Source organism: Haemorhous mexicanus, chromosome 26 (genome assembly GCF_027477595.1).
Source record: "Haemorhous mexicanus isolate bHaeMex1 chromosome 26, bHaeMex1.pri, whole genome shotgun sequence".
NCBI classification, from domain to species: Eukaryota; Metazoa; Chordata; class Aves; order Passeriformes; family Fringillidae; genus Haemorhous; species Haemorhous mexicanus.
In genome coordinates, this window is record NC_082366.1 from 823,686 (window position 1) to 839,617 (window position 15,932).

General features: G+C 49.8%; 1 protein-coding gene and 1 long non-coding RNA gene across 7 annotated transcripts in view; one reads left to right on the forward strand and one right to left on the reverse strand.

The window, feature by feature from the left end:
* Nucleotides 1-5,742: 5,742 nt before the first annotated feature.
* On the reverse strand, nucleotides 5,743-6,431 carry LOC132338616 (uncharacterized). The gene is made up of 2 exons (XR_009489497.1): nucleotides 6,297-6,431; nucleotides 5,743-5,875 (listed from the first exon to the last, which is right to left on the reverse strand). It is a non-coding gene; the product is annotated as an uncharacterized LOC132338616 (long non-coding RNA).
* HDAC4 (histone deacetylase 4) overlaps nucleotides 6,285-15,932 on the forward strand; it is a 179,583-nt gene continuing 169,935 nt past the window's right edge. For 4 of the 6 annotated variants that reach the window (XM_059868354.1, XM_059868357.1, XM_059868356.1 and 1 more), the window contains exon 1: nucleotides 6,285-6,423. The gene's annotated coding sequence lies outside the window, so the exon portion shown is untranslated. Of the gene's footprint in view, nucleotides 6,424-6,870; nucleotides 6,982-15,932 lie in introns of those variants that run through there. The other 2 variants (XM_059868355.1, XM_059868359.1) reach the window with 1 other exon arrangement.

Consider the following 15,932-nt stretch of genomic DNA (forward strand, 5'->3'; position numbering starts at 1 on the left):
GTGATCTGCTCTTTTGCAGAATGGGAAGTCTCTCTTTTTTTCTTTCTTTTTTTCCTCGTGGAAGAAAAGGAGAGGGACCTCCTGGTCTTTCACAGGCCTTGTGACCCTGGAAGAGGGGAAGTAGCTCTCCTTTCAGCCTGTGTTTTATAGTCACACAGGCATTTCTAAGGCTGCAGAGGTTTTGACTCCTCTGACCTCTCATCCTCATACATTCTAAACTTTATCATTAATGGGCCAGCACTCACCTCTTGCATTTCTATTAAACAAGGTATCAGGGCTGGATTCCAGAGTCCCACCCAGCTATTTAACAGGGGCTGAGTGTAACCCTTCAGACTTTTCAGACATTCCTCTCATTATTTTGATGCCACTGGTGCTATTCTGACACTGCTGCTGGCACATCTTGCTCTGCTCTGATGCTTTTTAAGAACTCGGTGAAGGTGCTCATAAGGAACACAAATTTTTAAGATATCACATTTAAGGAGCTTGCATTAGGAAAAAATTCCTTGCTCCTTGATAAGCAGATAGAGAAAATTTGAGGTGTTTTAGTGCTTTAGTGGATTCCAATTCAAAACCGTGGTTTTGGTTTTGCCATAGGGAAAACAGGTCAGCTGAGGTTTTGTCAGATGCAAAGCACAGGTGCTTTTTAATAGACACTGGTATTCAGGAAATGCTGTGACCCACATGAAATGAGATTAAACAATCCTTACAGCAGCAAAACAGAGGAGGGAATAGTTGGGAATTTGAAAGGTCCATGCAATTTTGTCTGCACACATATCTATCAGTGCTACTGTAGTGTCAAGTGCTTAAAACCGTGAGATCATCTGGGTACCTTGTGATGAAGGCAGCAGTCAAGTGACTTCTGGGCTGCCAAGCTCTAAAACACCTTGGTGCTGGTTCCTTCAAACCCCATGGAAGCTCAGATCATGGGAAGATGATTTAGAAGGAAATTCCTTAGTATAGGGGCAGTGAGGCCCTGGCACAGGGTGCCCAGAGCAGCTGTGGCTGCCCCTGGATCCCTGGCAGTGCCCAAGGCCAGGCTGAACAGGGCTTGGAGCAGCCTGGGACAGTGGGAGGTGTCCCTGCCATGGAGGAGGAACGCAGCAGGGAGAAGAGGGATGTGCATTTGGATCTCCTGTACACTGGTGGTGTGCTCTGAACCCCAAGATGTTGCAGGCCCTGGGCATCTCCACGAGCACTCCAGGGACTCCAGTCCAGGTTCTGAACAGGACAGTGAGCTGTGGGTCCCTGGTGGGTGGCAGAAGCTCCCTGCAGGCCTTGCTGAGAAGCTGTGTTTAAGGCTTGCTCCTGTGTTCAGCGTTCCCTGTGGAGCAGCCCCAGGCAGCTGCATCCAGAGCACTCAGAGCTGAACCAAGGCCACTCCCTGTGCTGGATCCACGGTGGATCCCATCCTGCCACATCCTGAATGTGTTTGCACGCTCCCAGAGAGCCCTGGGTTCCCTTCTGGGGGCTGCAATTGTCGGCTTGGCTTTTTATTCCAGATCTGTCCCACAGTAGATTGGATCCGCGGCAGGAAAGACTCCAAGCATGAGCTCTGCCAGCTGCTCCTCGTCTGCAAAATCTAAAAGTTGCTGCTCCTGAAGCCAGGCATTTTTATTTGCATGAGAAAGCTGTAGCTGACTGTAAGATAGTCTGTGATCTGATTTTAAAAGAAAAGGATAAAAATAAGTCTAATTGTGTTCTCGTTCTGCCTCAATTTAGCTGCTGGCCGTTCTCTTTTGTGCTCCCCACGTTTCTGGAAAGCTGGTTGACACTTATTTAGGTTGGCACAAACTAAATATAACCAAGTGTGTGTGAAAGAGCATGGACTGGGTCACAGCTTCCAGAGCAGCAGAAAGGAGCATTTTGCTTTAAAATACAAAAATCCAGCTCTTTCCGAGACAGCTCAATGAAACACACACAACCTGAACAAAAAGTGAGCGCTCCATTCAACTCCAGAATGCTGCTGAATTTTTTTTTTTTGCCAGCTTTTACAGTCCACAGCCTTCTCATTCAATCCTGAATAATAGCTTTGAATCGGGCTGTAAAAGCTTCCGAAGTTTGAAGTCTTTTGACAAGTTAATTTAGCTGTATGGTAAAAAGTTTTTCCCCCAGATAGAATAAAGCCATCATCTCATGAATGTAGTAGTCAGCCAAGGGAAAGAAAACACCATTAGGATTAGAAATGATGGGCTTTCTGGAGATAGTTTGTGGTTTAGTGTAATCTGCTATCAATATTTCAGCAGAAAAATATCCTACTCGTCATTCAGCTGCAAGTCAGTCTCTTCACGTAAAACCAACACCCAGGGGCCAGGCTGCAAATGTTTTTATTTCTATTTTTCTTATTTTTAAAAATTTTTTCCCCCCTTGTCATATTTTTCTTACATTTATTTAGATTTTAATTGTTTTTCACCCTGGAAAATGCCTTTTTTTTTTTTTTTGCCTGGTTGAAGGAGACAGAATAGAAAAATGGATCAATATTTCCTTGAAGGTTTCCACTATAGAGAGACACACCCCACGCTTTTCTCCTAGCAGCTGCCATAGATGAAAGTAAATATAATAAATAGATACACATTTCCCTTATTTTTAATATTAAGAATCAGAATATGAGTGCTGATAAATTAAGCATATCCAACAGTTTTTCTAGCCTCAATCTCACAAAGATTCCATACTCATTTTAGACTTATTTCTGCTTGTTATCTCAATTTAAACCTTAATGTTCTGCTAAAATTGACTGAACCAAAAAAAAAAAAAAAAAAAAAAACCCAAACAAAAAAAAAAAAACCCAAAACAGTTGAGGGTGAAAAGAGATTTCTTTCATATTCTTAATTCTTAGTTTAATTTGGAGGAATGATGACACTGTAAGAACTTTTGGGCAGTGGTTTGTAATGGCCACAGAATAATTTTTCTCTCTGCAGTAGGAATGATGATCCTTGTGGATCCCTTCCAAGTCAGGATATTCCATAACATAGTTGAGAGCATAGCTGCTAAACAAATAGGTAGTTGATAGAAATCCAGAAAAATACTGAAACCAAACTTGAACAAGCAGTTTTATTTCAAAGGTGTATTGTACTCAGTCCTTGTAAAATGACTGCCATAACAATCCAGTGTATCTCCATCAGCAAAAATAAAGTGTAAATACAGAGAAGAAAGCAAACTTTACATTTGTGACCTCCATTTTGAACTTCACCTGCTTGTTTTCCCCCCCAGGCAGGGGACAGGGACTTGATTTTGCCCAAAACAACAGCAATAACTTGTTTCTAAGAGTTTGGCTCTCACTGCTTGAGGATTTCAGCTCTCCAGGCCCTGAGTGCTGCAGACTTGATGAAGTGTGGGGTGTGCAGACAAGCTGGGAAGCAGCTCCTGCAGCCAAGCACAGGCGTGGGGGGCTCAGAAGTGGAGGAGAACCACCTTGTTCTGGCTCACAGTGAGCTGTGAGGAGAGAACGAGGAGTTCCAGCCGAAGCCAAACTCACCAGGATTGATAAACCACTAAGAACAGAACAAAACTCCCCAATGAAAGGTGTGCTGCAGGAAAACACAGGAGGGGGCACCGTAAATGTAACATTCCCTGTCCCATCAGAGCTGTGCTCTGAGCTGTGTGGGTTTGATGGGGTTTTCCTTTTGGTGGCAAAAAGGACTAAACCAGTGGGACAGGTAGAGAACAGGGAGTGGGAGACAAAGAACAGGAGGGTGATGGGGGGGACAGGAAAACCAGGGGAGGTCAGTGGTGGAGACTGAATGATCAGGAGGAAGAAGAGGGAACCATCAGCAGGTTGGAAATTGTGCCTGGGCCTGACTTTTCTCTAAGGACCCAATGGCGCTGCCACTTGGAGTGGATCTTTGGTGTCTAGGCTCCAGAGGAAGTTCCTGCTGGCTCTCCTCCTAACTCTCTCCTCCTTTTTTTTAGCCTGTGGAGTGGCAGGGTTTGAGTGGAAAGTTGATGCACCCTCTTTTACTTTCAGCAGCTCTCTGTGACTAGTGAGGGAAATTAGCTGGAGTGTTGTGATGGCTGTTTCCTGCTTGAGAACATAAAAAATGGAATAATTCCTGACAAACAAGGAGTTCAGCTAAAGATGAGGTGGAGGTAGGCGGGAAGTTCTGTAATTGCTTTTTATTTAAATCTTTATGAATTAGCTCTGCCAGGGTGTTGGTTTTTATTTTAGATTTTTATTTTTTGCTCCAACAGGCTTCTGAGTAAGTTTTTCAGCCCCAAATACAGTAAAAACAGACTATATACAGCTATAGCAAATATGTTGGATTTTACATACAGCAAGAAGCCTTTCCCTTGTGAATCTCTGAGGTCTACGAGCAACGACAAAGGTTTAATTTTCTGCCATTATGCAGAGGTTAGCCTAGACTGGGTATTAATAGAGACACGTACTCACACCCACAGCCACAGGTACAGCATCAATCAAAACCTGAAGGTAGAACTTCCACTCCATGGCAACTTCCAGGGCACAGTTCTCTCCTCTCATTTCCTGTTTCCAAACTGCTCCAGCAGTGCAGCGAGGGAAGGCAGCTGGCTTGGTTGTAAGCCATGTTTAAAGGGTTTGGGACCAAATCCCCCCACGGCTGGAGCAGAAATGGGGACCACAGGGGAGGGCAGACACCCTGCCCTGCACTAGCCACCAGCAGCAGACCTGTTGCCTTGGCAAATATTGCCCCGCCTTGGTAACCCTCTGGCCCTGAAGCCCTTCCACCCCCAGGTCCCCTGGCACCCAGAAATCATTCGGGAGGTTATTGATGCACACATTCCCCCATCCATCCGAGCTGGCCCCAATGAAGAGGGCAGAACAACCGTGTGAAACCTCAGAGCCAAAGAATAACAAACAAGCCCAGGAGCCCCAAGAAGCTGCAAATGAAACAAAAAGGGCTTTGGCTTCAGGCAGAAGGGGCGCTCTTAATGCCAATGGTGCTCTCAGGTGTGCATTCCAGGGAAATGTCACCATTTCCTGGGAGCCTGTCGACAGCGTGGGAAAAAAACCCAAAACTTTAAGGATTGGATCAATGTGCCAAGGGTTTTTGTAAGGGTGGCCCTTCCAAATGAAAACACAGGTGGTAAATATGTCCAAAAAGGTAAAAGAGAAAAGGAGCAGTGTTTATATACTACCACATATATGCAGAATTTGAGAGAGGGACAAAGTTGTTAGCAATTCCCATCAGGTCCCAGAATTTATATAATTCCAGATGGCTGAATGACAGGAGTTCATTTATTTTTTTAAATTTTTTTTTTCTTTTTTGCTATAAGGGAAATCTGTAAGTTTTAAAAACAATTTAGCAAGAGCCAATTAATCAAACCCACCAGAAGCGTGCTGGGATGGCTGCCTGCAAACAAGGAATGTCATGTTTCAGCTTGCCTTAGGCAAGGATGGGAAGAAACTCGGAAGCTTAGCAGGAAATCTCCTTTCCACTATCCCCGGGTGCTCCAAGCCCTGTCCAGCCTGGCCTTGGACAATTGCGGGGATCCAGGGGCAGCCGCAGCTTCTCTGGGAAACAGAAATAATGGGGTAACACATCGCCGCTGGGGTGTTCCCACCGATTGTGTCCCACAGGATGAACTTCTTGCACCCAACACTGAAATATTTTCCTTCCCATCATCTGGACTGTCTGGGAGCAGGACTCGGGGGAGTTTTGGCCACTGCGTGAATCAACAAAGCACCAGTGAAGCGAGACGGGTCAGTTCAACGGGGTAATTCCACGTACAACTCAAAAATCAATCAATCGATTGCTGCGAAAACGGGGGTAGAGGGAAGCATTGCCGGAAAACTTTTTATTTCCTTATTTCCTTTCGGTAACTCAAGCACAGATGTTGAGCCATGCCCTGCCCTTTCTGTCGTTCGCCCCTCGCCTCAGCCGTTCGCTGTTACAGGCGGTACCTGCCGGAAAACAGAACGGCCCATGAGGGAGCGAGACCGCGGCTGCAGAAACCCGGGGCGTAAAAACACTCCAAAGTTCCACGTTTTACCGCAATATCGTCTACACGGCACGGATCGCAGCTGCTGTGGCCCCTGGGGCTGCGGGTCAGGAACCCGGTCCCCGATCCCGATCCCGATCCCCATCCCCATCCCCATCCCCATCCCCATCCCCATCCCCATCCCCATCCCCGATCCCAGCGGGGCCGCGGGCTCGGGGCCAACATGGCGGCCCCTGCCCCGCCCCCCGGTCGCCATGGCGACGGGCCGCGCGCCACGGGGCGTGGCCGGGGCGCGCGGGGCGGGGCCCGATTGGTCCCCTTCCCCCGCGCGGCTATAAATAACCCGCGCCCGGTGATTGGCCGCGGGGAAAAAATGGTCGCACCACGTGACTCCCCATCTAAAAAAATTTCCAAGATGGCGGAACCCGTCACGGGCTGAGTCCGTCGGTGGCGCGCTCCGCGCCGGGGGGGCCATCGCCGCGCAGCGTCCCCGCCTCGCCCGCCGCCCAGGTCAGTACGCGGCGCTCCGTCGCCGCCTAGCCGCGCCACCCCCGCCGCCGCGCCCGGGCTGCCCGCGGTGCGGGCCCTTTAAGGCCGCTCGCCTCCCCGCCCGGCGGGCTGGCGGCGCGGCGGGGCCGCTCCCGGGGGCCGCTGGTCGCCGCTGCGCCGCGGCCGTGGGAGGGGGAGGTGACGGGCAGCTGGCGCGGCCAATCGCAAGCGCCCGCGCGCTGGTGGCGGGCGGATTTGAGCCGCGCGGCGTCCCAGGCCGCGCGCTGATTGGGCGGCGCGCCGGGCGGGGCGGGGCCTCCGCGCGCCATCGGCCCGGCCCGGGCGCGGCGGGCGCGGTGGGCGGGGCGCGGGGGGCGTGACGGGCAGCGCTGCCGCCCACTCAGCGCGCGGGACTCCGATTTTTTGTGAATGGGGCGGGCGGGGCCTCAGGCGCCTGCAGCCCCGCCCCCCGGACTCGCCCCGCCCCTCCCGGGCGGCCGCGGCTCCGCCTCGTCCCCCCGGCGGCGGCGGCGGCGGCGCTCGGTCGGTGCGGGGCGAGGCGAGGCGATGCGGGCAGCGGTGAGTGACCGGCGGGGTGAGCGAGCGGCGGGCCGCGGGCAGCGCCGCACAGGGGCCCGGCCCCGCGGCTCGGCGGGGCGGGCGCGGCCCTGCGGCGGGGGCGACGCCCGCGGCGAGGCCCTGCGGCGCCGGGCGGGCCGCGGCCCGGGGTCGGTTCTTCCATCCTCTTTCCCCCGCGCCTCCTTCCCTCGTCCTTATCCTTGGAATAACGCGGGACTTGGGGAAAGTTTGCGTCCTCTCGCCTCGCACCCCTGGGCTCTCGGGCTCGGGCCCCGCGGCACTCACCTCCTGCTGGCAGAAAAGCCCCAAAATGGCTTTTTCTGTGCCCGGGAGGAGCAAACGGGGGGTGCTGCCCTCGGCAGCGCGGCGCTCTCGGGGAGCCCGGCGGTGGCAATCACGGGTCCGAGGCCCAGGGCTGCAGCCTCGCCGGCAGAACTCCGTTTTTGGGGGTTCCGGGGGGGATGCACCACGTGTGCCGCGGCGAAACCTCGAGGCTTGGCTTGCGCGGGGCGAAATGAAGCAGAAAAAGCCGAGCTTTGGGGCTGGCGGAGGAGCGCGGCGAGAGGGAGGTGTTGCCCGGCAGCCGCGTGTGGGTTTTGCTGCAGGGATTTATCAGGGGAAGATGCTGCGCGGTCCCCGCGCTGCCCCGAAATGCTGCCCGCCGGGCCAGCTGTGCTCCCCGGGGTGTCGGTGACAGCCCGGCCGAGCAGATGGATTTACATAACAATTATTGGACGCTGTCAGTGCTCGGCGCTGGGCAGCGGCTGGAGGGAAAGGGAACCTGCCCTTCGCTCAAAGCACTTGCGTAATTGTGTTGCGCGCCCACTCGGCGGCAGGGGAAGGCGCTGGGTTTGGGGGGTTTTGCCTGTCAATAGGTTGTTTTGGCAGATTTGCATAAATCGGGCTCGTCGCCGCTAACGCCCGTACGGGAGGATTTCGTGTTCCAGCCTTGCCTCATATTCCGGGCTGGATTGCAGCTCTGAAAACGCTCCCAAGGAGTGGGGATCTGTGTCGGGAAGGTGTGGGTGGATTCAGGGTGTGAAAATGCCTTGTAAAACCCTGGGATGGATGGGGCGTGCGGCGAGGCTTTGGCTCTCTCCCGTCTTGCCGCTTCTTCCCCACCAGGCAGATCGGTGCCGCGCTCCTTGCCCACAGCTGCATCCCCTTGTCCTCACAGCGCTGCTTGGAGGCCGGGGAGATGGAGCAAGCGCTGTTCTGGAGCCACAGCGAGGGAATAATCCCCCGGCCAACGCGTTTTGGTTTACTGGTACTGTGCCCTGTCAATAAATGGGACTCGTGCTGCATTTATTCCCTGCCCTCAAAGTGCTCCGCTCGTTGCCAAATCTACCTGGAGTTAATTATCTGAATCGTGCTTTTTTTTCTTGTTTGTTGTTGTTGTCGTTGCAACGGCAACATTTTGAAAAGCTAAGGAGCTCTGAAGTTTATATAATAATCTGGTTCTTGGCCGGGTTTCCTGGTGGGTTTTTTTTTCTCTGTGTGTGTAATGCGGTCGGTCGCGGCGCTGAGTTTTAATCGTTTCTGATGTTTCCAGCACCACTGTTGAGAGTTCTCAGCCTAAAAAGCTGCCGCCGTCGCTCCACAGCCTCGCTGGAAGAGTTGAGGGCATTGAATTAAAGAAAGCTCAGCTGCTTGTATACAAATATACAGCAATTACAAGGCAACAAAGTTATTGCAGAACCCTGCTGTCGCCATGGCAACACGCTCACTCAATTACATTTGGAAATGTAAAATGCCACCCAGTTAGAGTAAGTTTTAGTGACTGCAGATTTTCTGGGTAAAGTGAAATGTGGAAGATGCAGCTTTCCAGGATTCTCTGCTTTTTCCCCTCCGTCCTTGGATGGCGTGTCTTAGCATGTGCATCTGACAGATTCCCGGTGTTGATATTAAGCTGTGCCCTTGGTGGTCTAAACTTAGGGAAAAATTACCTTTAAATCTTCACAATTTTAACTTAGCCACGCTGTTTTTTTGTTTGTTTGTTTTGCTTCGGGACTTAGCTTTAGAAAGGAGACAGATTAGAGAAAGCATTTTGAAAATCAGCTCAGAACACCAGAAGAATTTGTCATTTGCTCAGCGGGATGGAGACGTGGAAGGAAGGCACACGGGTGGCATGAAAAGCTCGTGTTCCCATGGGAGGAGATGTCTGGTGGGCAGCCTGTGTCTGTGTGCTGCCACCTCCTAAAATCTCCTAAATGGACTACCCTAAAGCAGAAGAGAGCTGCCAGGTGTGAGTTACCAAGTTCTTGAGAAGGCCAGGGAGTTTCCAGGGTGGGAGATAACAGGTGGGGGAGACGCAGGTCCTGGTGTGGGATGCCAGTGGCCTCCATAGTGGAAATTAGTTTCACTTTCTTCCTTGCCTTTTGATGGTGAATCACCGGGAAAAGAAAGAAGGAAAAGTTAGGTTGGAGAGGGCTTGGAGCAACCTGGGTTAGGGGAAGTGTCCCTGCCCATAGCAGAGGGGTGGGACTGGATGGCCTTTAACGTCCCTTTTCACCCAAACCATTCCAAGAGTGGATGAGAACAGTAAGGATAGTTTCGTGCATAATCTTTATGTTGGTGAAGATGCAGCTCTCTGCTGTGCTTATGTTTCACAGGCAACGTCCCAGTAATGCAGAAAAGATAAAAACCAGCAGTGCAGTAACAGCAGGAAAGGGTAAATACAAGAATGAGGGGTTTTTCTTAAACTGGTAGTGATGTGTTTACATACACCTGGGGATAGATGAACTCCTGAAGAAGTTACCTGGTAGCAGGACCTGATAGGAGATATTTAGGTGGGTGTAGATGGCAGTAGGTTGTTTTGAAGAAACATGTTTTGCCCAAATCTTTAGGGCTTGAACTCCAGATTGCCTCCTGAGCCCTTGGAGCATCTGGACTGGGAAGGTTTGCACGTCCCATGGACCTGTGTTAGCTGAGGGATGATTTTTGGTGGAGGCTTTGCCCAAATTGTCAGGTTCTGCTTTCAGCACCAGCCTGTGACGTGCCAGCTTTGTGCTTTGCCCACTCCTGGAGAGCAGCAGCTTGAGCTGCAGCCCCCATGGTCAGTGCCTGTTCTTCTCCTGGCCATACAATCATGGAATGGTTGGGGTTGGGAGGGACCTTAAATCCTTAAAGCCCATCCCACCCCCTGCCATGGCGGGGACACCTCCCACTGTCCCAGGCTGCTCCAAGCCCTGTCCAGCCTGGCCTTGGGCACTTCCAGGGATCCAAGGGCAGCCACACCTGCTCTGGGCACCCTGTGCCAGGGCCTGCCCACCCTCCCAGGGGGGATTCCTTCCTCCCATAGGCAGAGGTGGAAGCACAGGAGCTGCTTGTTTATAGCCTGCTGAACATCTGGAGTTGGGTCTTCAACCTTAAACCCCTTCCTTGCCCAGTGGGGCTGCAGGGGTGAGGAGCAGGACTGGTTCAAAACAAAGGTTAAAATTGCCTGTGGGTTTAGCTCAGTGTGCTCTCTTTATCTCTCTTTCAAATGTTTTGTGCTTTCTGGGGAATAGACTTTTTAAAGCCAGCTTAAGGTGTATCTGTCATCCAGAAACTTGCTGCAGTACCTGAAACTTGTCCTCGAGGTTTGCTTGCAGGTTTCAAATCAGGGGAAGCTGCAGACTGTCTATACCTGGAGTGCCCAAACACCTTGCAAACGAGGTGTTGAGGCTAGCTTGCCCATAAATACATAAGTTGGGATAAATCAAATATTTCAGGAGTTTTCCTTCATCTTCCAGGTTCCCCTCATGCTGGTATGCCACACTGTTCCCTCTGTGAACCTGAGTGCTCACTGCCCAGCTGTGCCAGCCTAACCTTGGGGTTAAAACACTTCTTTGGTGTCCTCTTCCAGCTAAGGAAGTGTTTGTGCACTCCTTGGCATTATGTGTTTATATTTATATATAAAAAAACTCTGAACCCCAGCTCTTGGGAGTGTATTTCACTCGTCTCGTACCCGTGGTTGAGTATACACAAAGGAGTTTATTTGCTCAGTGGGATCTGTTGCTGGCCTGTTTCAAATGGCAGAGCTTGTCCCAAACCACAAGGAAATATTAATTGAACATTTTATTGGGCCACTGGTAAGGACATTTGTTAAATATTTGCCAAGTATTCTTCTTGCTGGCTTCTTCAGTGGTGTCACATTCTACTTCATTGCTCTGCCAGTTCACCTTTAGCTTGTTTCCAGTTTTCCCATCACTTTTCCATCCTCTTTTTCAATCCCGCTAACAAGTCTACATGGGTTTAGATTTTATCAGAGCCTTGCTGGCTGGAACCCCTTGAGTTTGTGTTTTTGTAAGGATGTGTTCCACTGGGCAGAGAAGCCAATGGGATTTGTCTTGTCACTGAATTCACAATTGCTTTTCACTTTTGAGCCCCCTTCCCTCATGGACAGCTTCTCCCTTCCATTTACCTTTGCTTCCAGCTTCCCCTGTCCAGGCATGCCAATGCTCCACAGCCATGCAAGGACACAGAGCAGTGCAAGGTCCCCCTCACTTGCTGAGCTTGGGGGGAAAAAACCCCATAAAAATATGTGTGTTTGCCTGAAATAGCTGAAGCTGACAAACAGCTGTCTGCTTTAATGATTAGAAATGTGGCAATATTGGTAACCAGTAAAAGGGTGAACAGTCTTTTAAAATATTAAAGTAAAAGCTGTGTGTGGTGGGAGAAGAAATGGCTGTTAGCATCTTGGGTCGATTTAGGTTGTCTCAAATACATACATATACATATATATATGTATATACACACACACACACACATATATGTATATATATCCCATATTGGATCCTTGGATGAGGGAACTCCTCAGAGCCCTCCTGTAATTAATGCCACTTGCATTTTGATTGTGTTGTGCACAAGGCCAAAGTGGGCCAGGTTTACTTTCTCCTGCAATGGACCGTGTTGATAAGGCAATATATAACAGATGATTCATGAAGTGCTGCTTGTCATTGCCAGGGCTGCTTGAATAGCGAGCAGATTTTGGGCAATGCTTCTTCACCGGAAAGATTTGGGCAGTTTAAACTGAGAGGAGGAGGAGGAGGAGAGAAAAATCTGCACTGTATTTCTGGCTGTCTTAAAGGAGCTGCCTCAGAGCATTTAGAAGAAGTTGGTGGGGGGAGAATGGGTGAAATAAAGGGGGGTAGAGAAGCAGGAAAGCACACGGAGGTTGCATAATGATGTTGAAAAAAGGAACAATTAGAAAAGGACTGTAAAATCTCTTGGAAAGCTTCTGTGGTTTTCCCTTTGCAAGGAATTACAGCTTGGCCTTCCCCTCTGAAAATTCATGCATTCATTACTGGGCCCATCTCGATCAGCTCCATGTTTTTTAGCTCATTCTGTGTTGGATATTACCTCAGAGAAGTTTGATTGAAATGTGCCTCCAAGAGCCATCTCCCAGTGCAGAGGAATGTGTGTTGGCTCATGGGCCTGGACACACTCAGCCCTCTGCCCCCCTCATCAGTGGCTGAACCTTTGTTCATCACACAAGAAGCATTTAAACCCCAAAAAGTTGCAATTTGAAAACTGGATCTTTGGGTCATGGGAATCCTTTTTATTTTTTTAGTTTGGCCAAAATTAGGTAATCTTAATTTAGTTTGGTTTTCTAATAACAAGCCAGTTATTTAATCTATCTGTCTGTATCTGCTGGAAGAAGAATTGTGTTTCAGGGTTTTTATTTTCTGCCATCACAGGATAAAATAACATTCAGGGGCTGAGCATCCCAGCCTGGGTTTGGCAGCACAGCAATGTGTTGTTTTAAATGTCTTTTTAAGCGTGTCACTCCTTCATTCCGGGGAGCAGTGACATCCAGCTGAACTGAACTCCATGTATCTTTCATGAGCAGTGAAAAACCCTGATATTTCACACGTAGGAAATAATTCACTTTATTAATTTTTCTGGAGAAGTGGGGCTTTAATGAGGTGTCTGTCAGTGAGACTTAATTACAGTTAAATTCTGGGAGCATTAGTACACTGTGTCTTGTTCCTTGTAAAATGAACTTCCATTTGTCACGTGGGCATTGGTTTGCTGATAGAATTTGTGTTAACTCCACTTGGAGGAATAGCAGTTACTCATAACTGGGCTGTCACATCCTTCTCCTGCCTGGGTTTTCCTGATGTGCTCCAACAGCTTATGTTGCATTTGCTCAGGGAAAATAATGCTCAGGTTGGTTTTGGGGTTGTGTTGACAAAATTTTATCTCTAAGAAAAGGGTCCTCAATGTGAGCCTGAGATAAGGAATTAATCCTGGTGTGTGCTGTTCCCAAGAAATTCTCAGTGTTTTTCAAGGCATTTGGAAGGTTACATTTCCCCCCATGGGAGCTACAATTACCTATTTCTTGTTACTGTTTGTGGTGGATTCTGGTTAAATCCTCAGTACAGGGGGTTCTCCTGGAGAGCCAAAAACATGGGCTGCCTTTTACTGCCGGTCCATGTGCGTGTGGAGGGGTGGGGTTTGCTCCTCTGCTCAAATAATGTGCACAAGAGTGAGGAAAAATTGCATTTTTCACACCTATATAACAACGAGGGTCATGCAAACTGGAAGAGTCTGTGAGCTTTGGCCTTGGGAGCTCAGGGCAGGGAGAGGTGGGCAGGTAATTGTGAGCACTGGTTTGGAAGGAGGTGGGGTGAGATGGAGGATGGGCTGTTGGCCTTGACTTTGGATGCAGTGGGTCCAACAGGGATGCAAAGATCATAGAATTCCCAGGGAGCCCTGGAAAGGGAAGAGCTGTATGCAGCCTGTCTGTCAGGATGGCTCTGAAGGAAGAATTCATGGGTAAAGCTGAGCTTTCCTGCAGGCTGGGTTGTGTTTTACAGCACTGCATATGTGGGACTCATCTCTTCCAGTGAAGGCAGTCGTTTTCTCCAGCCAGCAGGGACTTGCAATAAAAGGAATTGCTGTCCCCAGTGCTGTGGGTGAGCCAGGAGAAGGGACCTGTGCAGGAACAGCAGGAACGAGGTCGCCAGGACGGGGACACCGAGCTGGCCTGGCACGTCCTGCTGGGAGCCTGCTTGGGGGAAAAAGGGAGCACAGAATGCTTCAGAATAACTCAGAGGATACTGGAGCATGTTTCTTGTGGAGCTCTTGCTGGAGGGGATGAAGGCTGGCATGTTTTTAAAGCTGCAGAGGGCAAGAGCACAGTGAGGTGCAGCTTCCTGCTGCTGTCCCAGGGAGATGGTGCAGTTTGAGTGTGGTTTGTGCTGCTGGAGCATTTCAGGGGCAGGGAAAGAAACAGACCTGGCTGAGTTAGTGGCTGGACTCGATGGTCCTAGAGGTTTTTTCCAACCTTAATCATTCCATGAATATTGGCAGGGTCTCTGTTGGGTTGTTGAAAAGCTCAGCCTGTCTTTGCTCCCTGTGCAAAGCAGTTCTTCCTCACTACTGATGCATGGGAAAAAAAATAAATAAAACAAATTACTTTCCATGTGGATTTTGTTGTGCATTTCTCTAACCCAAGACAGATTTCCTGTGTGAGTCAAATAGCAGGGCTTTGGTGGGGAGGAAATGTTCTTTACTTATTTATTTCCACAAGTGATACCTGCTGTCAGATCCTGGTGGAGGCTGAAGGATACATTTGAGTCAGGACTGCCTCTCACAAGATATTGACCTGGTAGCATGATCAAAGGAGAAGGGAGAGGACTAGAAAGGAGTATTTATTCTGATTGTGCATGGTAGGTACCTAATGCTTCCTTGGGGGCTGTGTTTGCCCCTCCTTGTCAGGCTTTTCTTCATCCCCTTGTTTGTCCCTCTTCAGCCTCAGATGAAGGCTTTGAGGATGGGCCTAATCATAACAGTGAATGAAATATTTAACATTAGGAAAAGCACTTCCTGCTTGAAGCTTTGCAAAAACCACCAGCTTGTGACGGGGAAAAGCAATATGAGGTTTTGTGTTATAAATTATCAAACCTGCAGAAAAGCTGGAGACTTCTGGGTCAGTGGGCAAAAAGGCTTGATGTGATTTCAGGGCAAAGTGTGACTCTGTCACTGGCTGCTTTATGCTTTGGAGAAGATGGCCTTGTCATTGCAGTCTTGTTCAGGAGGACATTCTGTGAGTTGTTGAGAGTAGAAAAGACTTTTACTATGCAATTTTCTGAGCCACCCCTGCAGATTTTGGGTGGATTTACACAGATTACACAGTCTTGTTCATCTCAGTTGCTATGTCTGGGTGTCTCTTACTGCTGTTGCCTCTACTGGGTTGTGTTCTGTCAACAAGAAAAAGGTGGTGGTGGTACCTGCTGGATCTGATTCTGTTATTCTATAATTGCACTGAAACAACAAACCATAGTCAAAAGAAGGCAGGTATTAGTATTTAGAACGTGAAAAAACACCTCTGACCGACCCTAGAAAGCTGATGATAAAGCTGGGCAGGAGCCTCACTTTGTACACTGGGGCACTTCTCCTTGTCTATGTTGATGGTAAGCACCTGGTGAAGCCAGCAGGGATCTCCCCTTTGCCTTGAGCTGGCTGTGAGCAGTGACCCTAAACTGCAGACATTCTTGGGGACCTGCAAGGGGCAAGCTCTGGGCTCTCCTGGGCCAGCACAGCTCTCTGTCCTGACATTTAGGGTAGACATCAGGAGGAATTTCTTCCCTGAAAGAGATGTCAGGGAGTGGCAGAGTCACCATCTCTTGTGGTAGCCCAGGGCCACTCGTGTGTGTGCAGCTGGGAGAGCCCCCGGGGGCCAGCAGTGGCCCTGGGTGGCAGCCACCGGGTGACACCAGCCTTGCGTGGCCACCAAAGCCAAGTGTCCTCCTTGTCAGCTGACAGCATTAGAGTCACAGCTGAATTCTGTTTGGCACTGAAAGTGTGCTGCTTCTGGGCTTTGCTCTAAAAATGCTGGGCTAAAAATAAACTGCTGTGCAGGGATGCTGGAAGCAGGGGAGCAAATGGAGAACTTGAGCACAGAACATAAGGCTTGGCTGACTGCAGGGATGCGATGGTGGGGCAGCAGCCAGGCCAAGGCA